General features: G+C 50.3%; 1 protein-coding gene and 1 long non-coding RNA gene across 3 annotated transcripts in view; one reads left to right on the top strand and one right to left on the bottom strand.

Moving 5' to 3' along the window:
• The window catches only part of LOC118235682 (B-cell CLL/lymphoma 9-like protein), a 42130-nt gene that overhangs the window by 19369 nt on the left and 7251 nt on the right, over positions 1-15510 (bottom strand). The window lies entirely within an intron of this gene.
• Positions 1060-4042, top strand: LOC118235684. The gene is made up of 2 exons (XR_004766902.1): positions 1060-1614; positions 2255-4042. It is a non-coding gene; the product is annotated as an uncharacterized LOC118235684 (long non-coding RNA).

Genomic DNA, 15510 nt, shown 5'->3' with positions numbered 1-15510 from the left:
CAGATCTCCAGCTCCAGAGCCCCAGTCCAGCTTCAGAGCTCCAGCCCAGCTCCAGACCCCCAGCCCAGCTCCACAGCCCCAGCCCAGCTCCAGACCCCCAGCCCAGCTCCAGACCCCCAGCCCCGCTCCAGAGCACTCTTAGTTGGCGTAAGTAGAGCAGAATGCTGACAGGCCATGAACAGCAGGCGCTCACACAGGACGCATTATAACACCCAGTCCCCCCCGACCAAACTGCACCGACGCCACCCAACACAAGCAGCGGGGGCAGGAGGAGGGAGGCCACAACGCAGGCCTCAGTGTGAGACAGGGGCTGCTGCAGGGGGAGGGGGAGGGGGAGGGGCTGGAGGGGGGGTGGGGGGTGGTTTCTGTGACAAACCTGGGCCTTTTCGCAACTTCACAACCGCCCCCCCACGCTGCCAGGTTGGTCTGCCACGCGAGGTTTCGTTTCGATTCCCACCACACGCTCCAGCCTCGTCACTATTTTCTCCCCCGCGCTGCATCATGGGAAGTTTTTTTTCAACCCCCATCCCTGAATGTCTGTTCCATGACGTTCCACAGCTCAATTTTAAAGCATGTTGGTGGGGATATGTACCTTAACGTAAGAGAACATATCAACCCACAAGAAATTCTGGTTAAAATAAATATTTAATGTGGCCTTTAAAATTCTCACGGGGTCCCTGTTATTGGTTTGGTGTGAACTGACTGCCAGGCCTAACTACCTCAAATTTGTACTGAATACATTCAGACATCGCTGCTTTTGAACTGTGGTGGGGGGTGGGGGGTGGGGGGGTTACCCTCTCAAGTCAAGCCTGATCACGACGAAATTAAATTCAAAATCCTGCTTAAAAGCCTTCCTGACGATGGCAATTTCACACGATAGACTCACCTTTCCACACAAGCTCTGGTATAACTAACATTTACGCTGTTCACACCCCCCCCCCCACACACACACACACACACACACACACAATGCTATTTCAGACCCAGGGGGCTTTCTGGAACTCTCTATCAGCCGCTCAGTTCCTGTCTCCCACGCAGCGGGGTCGAAGGTCACCCCGGGGGAGCCCTCCTTCGTACCTGAGAGACGACGTCACGGCGCCACCTGACGCGCCGACCTTTGAACCCCCCTATCTGCTGACGTCGAAAAGCAAACACGGGGCGGACGGGTTCGCCAAGTGCTCTCCCACGGCGTGTAGCGCGAATCCCCGAAAGGACACAGGAGGATTTTTCAAAAACAAAAGTCTGTCGACAGCACACCGCAGACTCATGGCCTGAGGGAAGCGTTAGCGATAACGGGAGTGATAGCAGTGGTGTTAGCGGTAGCGATAGCAGTACTGTTAGCGGTAGCAATAGCAGTAGTGTTAGCGATAGCGATAGCAGTAGTGTTAGTGGTAGCAATAGCAGTACTGTTAGTGGTAGCGATAGCAGTACTGTTAGCGGTAGTGATAGCAGTAGTGTTAGCGGTAGCGATAGCAGTAGTGTTAGCGGTAGCGGTAGCGATACTCGCACGGGGGGCGGCCCGGCAGGCTGAACGGTGCGCATCACGCTCGCCTGAACGAAGGTGTATCGGCTCAGAAGCTTTCACCATGGCAACCACAACCAAAGGTCACGGAGGTATGCGCATCCCAGCATGCTCTTGACTCAAAGAGCTAACCCCCCAGCTGGGCCTAAAACTGAAAGCTCCATTCAGTTTAACGTGCCTTCAGCTGAAACTCTAAAGGTCTCTCTCTCTCTCTCTCTCTCTCTCTCGTCTTATTGCGGGGATAAAAAACCCGCTTTGTCGATTCGTCGCGTGTTTGGAACTCTCTCCCGAAGCGCTCCGAACAGGCGTTCCGGAAGCGGGAGCCGCGAACGTTGAAAAATTTCCGGCTTGTCTCTCGTCTGACGCCCGCGGGGCTTCGCGCCGAGAGCCTGGCTGGGCTCCACCGGCGAGGCTGGGAGACGGAGGCGGGCGGGGGGGGGGGATTCCGTCGTGTTCTTACATGCTACACGCTCTTTCTGCTGAACGCGCGCGGCTCCTCTGCCTGCCTGTCTGTCCTTCTGTCTGTCTGCCTGCCTGCCTGCCTGCCTGCCTGTCTGTCCGTATGTCTGTCTGTCTGCCTGCCTGCCTGTCTGTCTATCTGTCTGTCTGCCTGTCTTTCTGCCTGCCCTTCTGCCTGCCTGTCTGTCTGTGCAGAACTGTAATTACCTCAGTGCACGCAGGGCTTGCTGGGGAGAGAGAGCTCCTATTAAACGTGACCTTTTTTTCCCACAGAGAGCAGAATGCGGAGAGATCGTCAGGGCGATGGACTGATTAATCCTCCGCCTCTGGTGATTCGCCGAGCCCGTCGTCGTCTGGATCAGAATCGGGGGGCCAATCGCAATTAATTACACTTTGGTTATGACATACTAGCTCGTTTCCATCCATCAAAATGGCACCCGCCATGTTTACAGTCATGCTGCATCCTCTCCACCAAAGGTAGCCCATGTAAGGCTGGAGCAAGCCATTATAAATCTGTAAGGTGTGCATGTGACAATGTTATAGGTATAGTTGCATAAAGACAGCTTAGCTGTATAGTATTGCACTTTTGTTTATAATCTTCACTTCTGTTTACAGTACTAATTGTTGGGTTTGTTCATTTAACTTCACGCTTATAATTATAAATGGGCCTTCTTGGTGATATCAGACTTTCGTATTTCTCAGCCGAACACTGGTGTCGTCCAATTCTGTTAGTCACTCTGGAAACAGAGGCTGCCAATTTACTGCAATGCAATGTAATGTAATGTAATGCAATGTAATAGGAGAATAAGGCTTCATTAAACAAAAAATAGGCAGAGCTTTTATGAGTGAGTCACTGAATTTTGCCGTGGACAGAAAAATCTTTTGACTGGTTAAAAAAATGGAGCAATTGAGAGCATAACGTATATTTATTTAGCCTATTTGTTAACGAGGACCACGTCAAAGACGGGGGCTGTACCAGTTAGCTGCAGAGCTAACACATACCTGCAGTCTGTGGAAGACATTCCTCAAACCCCTCTCCCATCATTAGATACCCAAATAGATTGTCGGGTTTTTGAAATTGTACAGAGCTGGGTGGCAAAAAAAACAAGAGAATTTTAAGGACAGCTGATTTTACGGGAGAAAGGTTTGTGTAACGGCTATAGAAAGAAACAGTTTAGTTAAATTGTATTTTAATAGATAATTTAATATTAAAGTCGCATTTGCGGCATACATAGCGCTTTCGCTCTCAACAGATTTGAATTATTTACACCATACAATTTTTCATTTCTCGAAAACTAAGCGCATTTGACACATTTATATATTTGATTTTCCCAACAGAATGCGTTTCATAATTTGTCTTTGCCCATTTTCGAAGTGGAAAGTATTATTTTTTCCCTCAGATTTACGGAAAGCGGAACAATGTAGACGGGCAAGAGAGAGAGAGAAAAAGGCCGCGTACCGCCGTCTGAGCCTCCGGCAAAACCCGCTACAAGTTTCCGCGCTCACCCTCCGGAGACGCCGCGTGTGTCTGCCGCTCGGTTTCATGTAAAACGCCTGTACGAAAAACCGTCATGACATGCAGTGTCATGTCAGCGAGCTGTGTCATGACAACGTGTCACGTCAGCTAACTTATCACAGTGCGAGGCTCAGAAAGCGCTACCGCCGCGCATCGCTGCCACGAGCGTCTGCTCCCGTTTTCAAAGACACTTCCCCAGTAAACATCCAACGCTTTTTCAGAGCTTTGCGTTCTGCAAACACGCATCATTTATTTTGAAATGTCTTTATTCTACTGTTTTTTTTTTTAAGAAAAAAAAGAAGAAGACGGCAGTGTAGAAGCACTCTCCCTGAATTCCTAGCAGTTTATATGAGGTCCATGTAAAACTGTGATAGCAATGCATGAACTGCTTTTTGAAGGAAAATGACTAAGCTTTTAAAAAAAATGAAATGTATTAGCTTTGTAGGCCTTACAGATTTCACAACAAAAAAATAAGAACATGAATGAGACCTAAATTTTGTTTCATTAACTAAAGTGCCTCTTAATAAAAGTATTTCATAAATCTTTACTTTTCTGCTTATTTTGAAAAAGCGCAATTAAAATTGCAATTAACAGAGATTTCTGTAATCGTGTCATAGCCCTACTAGATAGCATTACTTAAACTGGGATGCCTGCTTTATGCTCTTACATACGTCAATCGGATTAACTCACACACTAACACACACACTCTCATACACACACACACACACACACACACACACACACTCTCACATCCCCCCCACAAACACACACACTCTCACACACATGCACACACACACTTGCATACACACACACACACACACACACTCACACACTCTCACATCCCCCCCACAAACACACACACGCACACACACAGACTCATACACTTGCACACACACACACACACACACTTGCACATACACACACACAAACACACACACAAAACTCTCTCTCTCGCCATCTGCTCCATGTCTGCTCAATCAACAGCACAGGAGTCCAGCCCCCAAACCTGAGACCCCAGCACCCCGAAATAGCACAACAGACAGATGGGGAGAACGGATCAGGGACCACAGACACAAGCAAGGTAGTGACAACCTGGTAGCGGGAACAGAGAGGGAGAGAGGGAGAGATACAGAGAGACGGGAGGCAGAGTGAGAGTAAGGAGTGATAAAATGTGAAGAGAGAGCGAGGAGAATAAGAATGAGAAGAGAGAGGAAAGAGAAGAAGCATCCCGCGCGGGCACACAGACTGAATCCGAGAGCGCACAGTGCGACACACGACACCGCGGACCCGAAGCTATGACAAGGGGGACTCGTAACGAGCGTCTGTGTGCAGCCATCCTTCTCACACCCGCCCCTGTCCCCCCCGGTGCACTTCCTCCCTCCCCTGGCTTCTCCTGCGTCCAGCGGACCAATGATTTGTCAGCGCTGTAAAACCGCCCTGGCCCTGCGGTCACCGTTCACGCCGCAGACACCGGCCTCATATCGGAAAACCGCTGCTGCTGCAGCGCCGCCGGGGCTGCATTCAACCAATCAGCATTCTGCGAGGCAATGCCTTTAACCAATCAGCATTCTGCGAGGCATTGCCTTTAACCAATCAGCATTCTGCGAGGCAGTGCCTTTAACCAATCAGCATTCTGCGAGGCATTGCCTTTAACCAATCAGCATTCTGCGAGGCACTGCATTCAACCAATCAGCATTCTGCGAGGCAGTGCATTTAACCAATCAGCATTCTGTGAGGCACTGCATTTAACCAATCAGCATTCTGTGAGGCACTGCCTTTAACCAATCATCATTCTGCAAGGCACTGCATTTAACCAATCAGCATTCTGCAAAGCACTGCATTTAACCAATCAGCATTCTGCAAGCCACCTGTCATCGCGCTTAAAAAAATTCCGGACGATAATTGGCAATGTGCTTTCTGTCCATATCCATGAGGTTTGGCTGTCCTTAGCATTTAGCATTGTGTATCAGCACCATATATAAGAACCAGGCTGCCCCTAGCATTTAGCATGGTGCATGAGCAACATGTATAAGAACCAGGCTATCCTTAGCATTTAGCATGGTGCATCAGCAACATGTATGAGAACCAGGCTGCCCTTAGCATTTAGCATGGTGTACCAGCACCATGTATGAGAACCAGGCTGCCCTTAGCATTTAGCATGGTGCATCAGCAACATGTATAAGAACCAGGCTGCCCTTAGCATTTAGCATGGTGCATCAGCAACATGTATGAGAACCAGGCTGCCCTTAGCATTTAGCATGGTGTACCAGCACCATGTATGAGAACCAGGCTGTCCTTAGCATTTAGCATGGTGCATCAGCAACATGTATAAGAACCAGGCTGCCCTTAGCATTTAGCATGGTGCATCAGCAACACGTGTGAGAACCAGGCTGCCCTTAGCATTTAGCATGGTGTACCAGCACCATGTATGAGAACCAGGCTGTCCTTAGCATTTAGCATGGTGCATCAGCAACATGTATAAGAACCAGGCTGCCCTTAGCATTTAGCATGGTGCATCAGCAACATGTATAAGAACCAGGCTGCCCTTAGCATTTAGCATGGTGCATCATCAACACGTGTGAGAACCAGAACCAGCAGGCCGTGCCGCGCACAGAGAAGGCCCCGGTGGCAACAAATGGGGCGTAAGAAGAAAGGGAAAAAAAGAGAGGGAAGCGTAGCGGGCGCTAGCATCGGAGTGTCCCTCCGTCGTTTGGGAGATTTATCGTCTGTCTGCTCGCTTCTGCCGCCTGACAGATGGGCGTCTCGCAATGACGTGGATCAGCGGCTCGATTTGAGACTCGTTCCCAGATGAACTCCCCCCCACCCCCCCCGCCCCCGCCTCCCTACCCACGGAACCTTTTTAAATTTAAATCCAACAGCCGCCAGCCGAGACAAAGCGTAAATACTCCGAGGCGGTGGCGGCGGCGGCGGCGGAGGAGCGGCGCGTCTCCTCGCGGTTTCCTCGACGCGGCGTACGCGCTCCGGAGGCGCCGTCTGTGTGCACGCCTCGTCCGCTGCTGCTCCTACGCCACGGTATCAAGCAGGGCAGTCCCTTGCATTTCATTTGCGGGTTTGAGACAGAGAAGGCGGTACGAGACAGGCTTTACATTATATTACATTAGCCTACATTACATTACATTACATTACAGGCATTTAGCAGACACTCTTATCCAGAGCGACTTACACAACTCTTTACACAGCATTCACATTGCATCCATTTATACAGCTGGATATAGGTTACAAGACCAATTCCTTACACATTATACTACACTGCCGCCTACACTACAGTACAGTGAGGACTAGAGCTGTGCACAATGTATAAATATGGTAATATATGAAAAATGACCTCTTAACGATCCATGTGTCATACAGTGATTGCCAGACTGATATATTTACATTTCTTGGAAAGGAATTTCCATGAAACATGCGCATTTGTGACCCCTAGATCAGGACATCTATTATGTTGTGACCACTCTGTCAGGATATGCATCACATCGTGACTATCTATCAGGATATGCATCACATTGTGACCGCTCTGTCAGGACATGTATCACATTGTGACCCTGTATCGAGATATGCATTACTCAGACCCCTGACAATACCCAAACCCTATTATCCAATAGGCATCGGTGGTATGTTGACATTTACATTTCTGTTTCTATGACAACAAAAACACGGCAAGATAGTAGCCAATCGGTCTTCGGTAAACGGACAGGCGGCAAGGCCATGTCAAGGGATTGTTCACGGTGGCGAAGAAGCGCATCTTATCACAGACGTGACCCCGCGTCCAGTCTACTGACTGTGGGTGGCCCACAAGGTCCTGCACCAATAACAGGCTTCAGGGAAACACAAAGGCCTTGTGCATGTCTACGGCATGTCGCCCGAGAGTTCCATTTCCCTCTTTCTGTTTACAGAAAAGAGGATGGCTGTCTCCTTTCTGCGGTGAGAGGGGGAGCGGGAGAGAGAAAGAGAGAGACTGAGAGAGAGAGAGAGAGAGAGGGAGGGAGAGGGAGAGAGAAAGAGAGAGAGAGCATAAAGGAAAAGAGTACGAAGCAAAGGGTGATTCGGCCAAGACAAACAGCCAAATTGAAATCACGGGTTTGAGCAGGGGAGTAAATATCCATCTCTTAACGTCTCTCCAATCACTGCTATGTGCACCCGAGTACATGGAAATGCCTGCAGTCCATGCGCTGTGTGCGTGCGTGTGTGTGTGTTTGTGTGCGTGTGTGTGCCAGTCTGTAGTCACGGTGTGTGTGTGGCCGTCTCACTATCTGTGTCTGTATGTGCGTGCGTGTGAGTCTGTCTGTCTGCAGTTAAGGAGTGTGTGTATGTGTCTTTCTATCTGTGAGTGCCTGTCTGTCTGTGTGTGTGTGTGTACCTTTCATAAAGCATTGTCTGAGGGTTTACAGGTGAAGTGGAGCATGAATTGGGCGTGCGCTCCAATGTAATCTCTGTGCATTCAGAACCGTGGGTGAACCGGCACACCCGACCGTGCCTGACCACACCTGACCGTGCCTGCTCATACCTGACCACACCTGACCGTGTCTGCTCATACCTGACCACACCTGACGGTGTCTGATCATACCTCACCACACCCGACCGTGCCTGACCACACCTGACCGTGTCTGATCATACCTCACCACACCCGACCGTGCCTGACCATACCTGACCGTGTCTGACCATACCTCACCACACCCGACCGTGCCTGACCATACCTGACCATGTCTGACCATACCTGACCACACCTGACCGGGTCTGACCACACGCAGCAGGCACCCAGAGCACAGCACAGGCACGGGAGCACTGCAGCGGAGCTGGGAAGAATGTGAGCAGGGGAAGGGAGGGCTATTTTTACACAGACAGAGAGAGTGAGGAGAGATTTATACACAGAGGAGAGGACAGGGAAGTGAGTCAACAGTGGCAGCGTAACCCCCGAATGCCATAAACACTCACACACACACACACACACTCACACACAGGCTTCTGCTCCTCACACACGCACACACATATATACACACACACACACGCACATACACACAGGCTTCTCCTCAGACACACACAAACACGCGTACACGCACACACACAGGCCTCCTCCTCACACACACGCACACACATACATACACACACAGGCTTCTCCTCAGACACAGACACACACACACACACACACAAACACACGTACACGCACACACACAGGCTTCTCCTCCTCACACACACACACACACACACACACACGGACACGCACACACGCAGGCTTCTCCTCCTCACACACACACACTCACATACACACACACACACACACACAAACAGATATGCACGCAGGCGCACACGCACACACAGGTTTCTCCTCACACGCACACGCACACAGGCTTCTCCTCACACACACACACACACACACACACAGGCTTCTGCTCCTCACACACGCACCCACATACATACACACACACACACACGCACATACACACAGGCTTCTCCTCAGACACACACACATAAACACGCGTACACGCACACACACAGGCCTCCTCCTCACACACACGCACACACATACATACACACACACACAGGCTTCTCCTCAGACACACACACACACACATGCACACACACACAGGCTTCTCCTCAGACACACACACACACGCATGCACACACACATAAACACACGTACACGCACACACACAGGCCTCCTCCTCACACACACGCATGCACACACACACACACGCACACACACACACACGCACACACACACACGCAGGCCTCCTCCTCCTTACACACACGGATACACGGGTCTCTGGTTTCAGCGGAGCTGGTTGTTGGGGGGGGAGGGGGAGGGGGGGTGGATGCTAGGGTGGTGTTGGGGGCGGAGCCATGAGTTGTACCTTACAGAACACATTCTGGGAGGATAGCCAACTACGGTGAGGCACAAGGAACAAACTTCAATCCACAGCAGAGACTGCTGGGAGGGCCCCACACGGATGGACAGAGGAAAAAGAGGAAAGCACTGATGCACAGTCCATCCCTCGCTCCGCAATCACACAACCCCTTCTGCACTGAGGCGTGGCAGGGAGGGCACTGGCAAAAGGAAATTACCTTGCAATCTGGAGGCTGCCAGCTCAAATCCCAGATGGGGGTACAGCAGTTGGCATGCCCAGGAGAAAAGCGCTCCGTCGCTTTATGTATTCAGCTGTACAAACAGCTGACGCGCGCACTGTGTCTGGCGTAGTTCTGAGAGGGCGGAGGAGCAGGGAAGGCCCGTGTTTCTGCATAGTTCCAACTGCACGGATTAACTGCCACAGCCAACAAAATGAAGTCTTCATAAAGCCTGGAAGGAGCAGTCCCTGAAAAAATGCAGGTGCCTTACAATCGACATTTCAGACTTAACTGTAGTAAGGCTCCAGGTGAAGGGGTAAGAAACACCCAGTTTAATAAAGCAGCAAGGAGGAGAGAACACGTCCTGACCGCGTTCATTTTAAAAATGCACCTTACCACAGACACTTCAGACAAACCCTCAGTAAGACACTGTAAATAATACACAGTTTAACAAAACAGCAAAGGGCAGGGTGTAAAGACTACATTTCCACATTACCAGGTCTTGGTTAGGGCTAGCATGACGTCAGCAGGTGTTTCATTAGCCCTTTAAGGTGTGACATCACAAATGTGTGATTAGAATGTTCTTAACTGAACATTCTAATGCTGATGTCACAATCGCTACTAGAACACTGAGATTCCAAAACTCCAAAATAAAGAGGCCAGCTCTCCAATGGGTTTTAAAGCCCACCTTCTCCCCCCCGGCCCCCTCAGATGCCCCGCTCAGACCCCCCCTGTGCTCGGACGGGTGCAGGCGGGCGTCTCGCTCCTCTCCTTCTCCGTTTCACATGATTCTTTAATGGGCCACCAGCGGTGCGGCCCGTAACCCAAGCCCCCGCGCCTCTCAGATCGCCCGGCCCGATAAGAGGCCGCGTTTCGCCCGCCGCCCCGAATCCGCCTCCGTCCGCCCGCCCCCCCCCTCCGCCCGCCCGGGGTCAGAGGAGCGTCCCGGATCCGACAGCATTCGAACGGCAGACGGGGGAAAAAAAAAAAAAGAGTTGTGTAAAATGCAAACGCTGCGTCGTGCAGTAAGGGTAGCCGTGGCGATAACTTGCTGTGGCACTCGTCAAGACTCTCACGGCTTTATTTCAATCCTGCAACTGCTCTTCCAGAAATGCAAATGCCGCAGTCAAATGACACGCTCGGGCGGGTCATCGGAGAGAGACTGCTGGAAAGTTCTCTGTTCTCTGAAATCCTTTCGGTTTCGCCGCCGAGGAGGCCTTTGTCTGCGGCGCGGCGTCTTGCGGGTTCGAATCCAGATGTGCGCGGCTGCCGCTGTCGCCCCGGAAACCTCGTATTTATTCGAACCCGAACTCCTTCAGTAAACAAGCACGACTTGTCGTACGAAACGTAGGCCCAGCTACGTGTGACTCACCCAGAAGGCCATCGCTCCTGAATGTGAACGCTTTGCACCATGTGAACTCCACTGGTGCGGCTGGCCGGAACATACTGTGGCCTCAGCCTGTTCCTGAACAGCGACAAATTCAGCTTGTTGACCTCAATGCTGTATTTTTAGTACGTAGTACTTATTGGTACACGGTATGCCATTATTGTACAATTTATTGTACAATTTGTGCCAATTTACTGGCACAAAGAGACAAATGCTCTTCTTAACGTTACAAATAATTAGGAGACGTTTTGTCTAACATGACAAATAAAAACCAGACAATCAACACAGCCGTAGTGCTACCATGCATTCTGTCACTGCCGTCTAATAACCTCTCAGGGTAACAGGTTTGAAACGTTTTCCACAGAGCGAAATGCAAAGCGAGGTGAAGACAGAGGGTACTGTTAAAGAGAGCGATCGGCTCGAAGAGGATCGGTTTGGACGCCAGGTCTGCAGAACCAGCTCGCCCGGTCCCAACACTGCCGCTTTTTTGGGCGACGGGCAACTTCCGTAGTAAAGCTCGTGCGCGATCGCACAGAACCGAGCAGGAAGATGTTCTCCTTTTTTTTTTTTTTTGCCGTACAGAGTCAACCGAAGAAAAAAAAAAAAAGTGTAAATCGAACGAATAAAAATGGAAGTGTGAAAAGCGGGGGCCGAATCTCCGCCTCTGTTTCGGCGGCTCCAGACGGGTGTCACGCTAACCGCCCCTGCCACCCACCACTCAACCCCCCCACCCCCACCTCGCGAAGAGGCGAAAAATATGACGCTGGAGTCCCCCGATATTAAAGACGCTCTTAGCTCTTTAATAGCGCCTGAGAGAGGTGAAACCAGTACGTCGACCCGATCTGCATATTTACAGGAAGTCTGGGGTTCGAGGTGAGAACTCGGCTTCGCGCGTTGGGTCCGCACCTCCAAGAGAAACCCGCAAACAAACGAGCCAATAAATTACTCTGTCTTTTTTTGTTGTATATACCCTATAACTCATTAAACATAATGTCTCATGGGCATTAGCCTCATTTTTTCTTACATAATATAATACGTCTACGTTAAAAACAGTATGCGTACTTATCAATGACGATAGGTGCTATAAACAAACAACAGCAAGAACAGCGGTGGCGTTATATTGCGTTTGCTCCCATTCTATACATGCCATTGCACATTAATTGCAATGTGTTTGGGATCTGGGAAACTTGTTTGGACACATCATAATCCTACGTGAGATAAAGATGTCTCTCTCTGCGGATGTGAAGAAAAGAACTGCATGAGATCATATTTTAAATGGTTTCTGTTTTACAGTAGAGAAAGTCTAGGGGGTGCAGTAAGGGCCTTGCTTTAAGAAGAGACACAACAAACTTTTTACCAAGTCATACACACCCTGAATCATACTACACGTGTGTTGTGTTGTGTCGTGCTGTGTTGTGCTGTGTTGAGCTGTGCTGTGTTGTGCTGTGCTGAGCTGTGTTGTGTTGAGCTGAGCTGTGTTGAGCTGTGTTGTGTTGAGCTGTGCTTGTTGTGTTGTGCTGGGTTGTGTTGTGTTGAGCTGTGTTGTGCTGTGTTGAGCTGTGCTGTGTTGTGCTGTGTTGTGTTGAGCTGTGCTGTGTTGAGCTGTGCTGTGTTGTGCTGAGCTGTGCTGTGTTGAGCTTTGCTGCGTTGTGTTGTGTTGTGCTGTGTTGAGCTGTGTTGTGTTGTGCTGTGTTGAGCTGTGCTGAGCTGTGTTGTGCTGTGCTGAGCTGTGTTGTGTTGAGCTGTGCTGTGTTGTGCTGTGTTGAGCTGTGCTGTGTTGTGCTGTGTTGAGCTGTGCTGTGTTGTGTTGTGCTGTGTTGAGCTTTGCTGTGTTGTGTTGTGCTGTGCTGTGGCTAAAGTGCACCAGACAAGTACAAACATAGCAGCAAACTCAAGTTTCAGCTTTAGCCAATATAAATGACGGCAGCGAATTTGTCGCAGGAAGTGAACCCACGGCTGATTTTACAATCAGAGACAGAGTGACTCTGCAGTATGACAAAACAACGGAAACAGGAGAAGCAAAGGGCACTTTTTGACACTACTTACACAATCATTAGCGTTGCATCAATTGTCAATCAATAGCCTAAATGGCCACTTCTATAGCCATGAAATGAATGTGCAATTCAAGGGTGAGCTGCATCCTGTTGCTCACATGATCACCATGTGAACGACATGATTGGACGCTGAGCGACAAAACAAAACCCTTCCTCATTCTACAAGTTAACCGTGCTGCCACGGAATTACGTTCCATTATTCTCATTTTTCCTCTCGTGTTAATATCCATAATTAGCCGTGCACTTGGTGCATTGTTGCTTTGCAGGTTCAGCAGACTGTAACACAAGAGGACCACGGGATACCAGACAAAAGGAATGCTGGGACATCGTGTACCGTCGGCGGGAAGAGGGCTGAGGACCCGGTCCAGTAAGCAGATCTGTCGTTTTCATCACTATTTTTTAGAGAACGAGTGAAGATGAGAAAGAATCCAGCAGGGCGAGAAAGCAACAATGTTTTTACCAGACCTGGGTCAAATAAATATTTGCAGTACTAAATAATATATTATTCCCTTTCATTAATTTTAGAAGAAATATCTAGGCCCCTTTTCACTGATATTCAGATAGGAATCATTCTTTCAAATGACTGTAATGATAGCTATGTGTTTCTCAGGAAATGTGTAACTGACATAGTAGTGTCATCGCACGATAATTCCCAGGAGTGTTACAGTGTCAGACATTTCTGGCATCTAAGGAGTTAAAGCAGTTAAAATACTTATTTGAGCCCCGTGTGGTTTTCAAACTGCAGTTACTAGTGCAGTACCAGGGGAACAGGGCCTGAGGTATTTACACCACTCTGAGAAATCCTGTCCCACGCGGGGACAGGTCGGTGAGAGCTGACCGCACGGAGGGCAGGAGGGCGCTGGATCCACAGACACAAGCGCTGGATCCACAGACACAAGCGCTGGATCCACAGACACGAGCGCTGGATCCACAGACGCGAGCGCTGGATCCACAGACACAAGCGCTGGATCCACAGACACAAGCGCTGGATCCACAGACACGAGCGCTGGATCCACAGACGCAAGCGCTGGATCCACAGACGCAAGCGCTGGATCCACAGACGCGAGCGCTGGTCCATAGAAGCGCAGAGGAGCTCGGCTGGGTGGACACAGCCATTTGGCATGACATGTCTGCCCGACGTGTGTGTGTGTGTGCGTGTGTGTATATATGTGAGTGTGTGTTTGTGTGTGCGTGTGTGTGTGCGAGTGTGTACGAGCGTGTGAGCACGTGTGTATATGTGTGTGTGAGTGTATATGTGTGGTCCAGCATTGAACCACCGTCAATACCTCGTTAATGAACAGTAATTGTGGCCTCCACCCATTCAGTATAACAGCAGACTCCTTTTCATTCCCACCAGCAAACAGGTTCACTTTGACAGCCCAACACACCGGGGTCTCCCTGGCAACCCACCAGCTAATTCTGCGGCTATCCAATTCCGACTCGGCCGCCGGTGCGTTGATTCCAGGGGACTGTTTCTTTAAACCAAATTTAATTAACGAATGAAATGAAACGCTTCCATCTGCTGCGGCAGACCGCGGCCGTCCTGTTCGTTAACGTTTCGGAAACGTCGCCTGTCCGATCCGGCGACCGCGGAGCGCTCGATACCGGCCCGGCTCCCCTGCCGAACCTGTCCCGGCCAATCAGACGGCGGCTAATGCCGAAGCGTGGCTGTCGTGGTTACTGCCAGTCCTGTGTGGCTGTCAGTGCGCCGCTGACAGGGGTTCGCCACTGTCGATCTGGGCACGGGGGTGGCACGGTGGCGCAGTGGGTAGCACAGCTGCATCACAGCAAGAAGGCCCAGGGTTCAGGAATATATAGCAATAAAGACACCCCCCCCCCCCCCAAAGGATGCATCTGCCCAAGCACAGTGCTCAACATGAACTTTGCATGTTCTCCCCGTGTCCGCGTGGGTTTCCTCCGGGTACTCCGGCTTCATCCCACAGTCCAAGGACATGCAGGCAGGCTAATCGGAGACTCTAAATTGCCCATAGGTATGAGCGTGTGAGTGAATGGTGAGAGAAGGGTGTGGGTGCCCTGCAATACCGTGGACAGGTCCCCAGTCTCTCTTCCTGCCTCCCGCCCAATGCATGCTGGGATACGCTCCAGCGCCCAGGTACATTAGACTTGCACGCTGGGCTCATAAACCAACAGCCCTATGAGCCTGACCGGTCCGACACTCTGAGACCCAGATAGCATCCGTCTGCCCAACTTCCAGGGACATGTTTGACCCCCCCAGGTAATACCACATATTAGGGAAGGGCCGCATTTCCAAACATGTGACCCGTTCCCCTAGACGCTGTGCGGAGTGATATAAACATACAAGTGAGAGAGTGGCACGGGTGAGAGGGGTTTTTCACGTCAGAGCAACAAGCTGTTCGGAATAAAATTATTTCAACTTTCCTTGTGAATAAAACCGCCTCCTTTTGAAGGAATGTGGGAGACAAGCATAATTAATGCCTTTAAGTAAATTTCATATAATATTCAGGAACTG

The sequence above is a fragment of the Anguilla anguilla genome, chromosome 9 (genome assembly GCF_013347855.1).
Source record: "Anguilla anguilla isolate fAngAng1 chromosome 9, fAngAng1.pri, whole genome shotgun sequence".
Classification (NCBI taxonomy): Eukaryota; Metazoa; Chordata; class Actinopteri; order Anguilliformes; family Anguillidae; genus Anguilla; species Anguilla anguilla.
The sequence above is the reverse complement of the archived record's forward strand: the minus strand, read 5'-3'. Positions and strand labels throughout refer to the sequence as shown.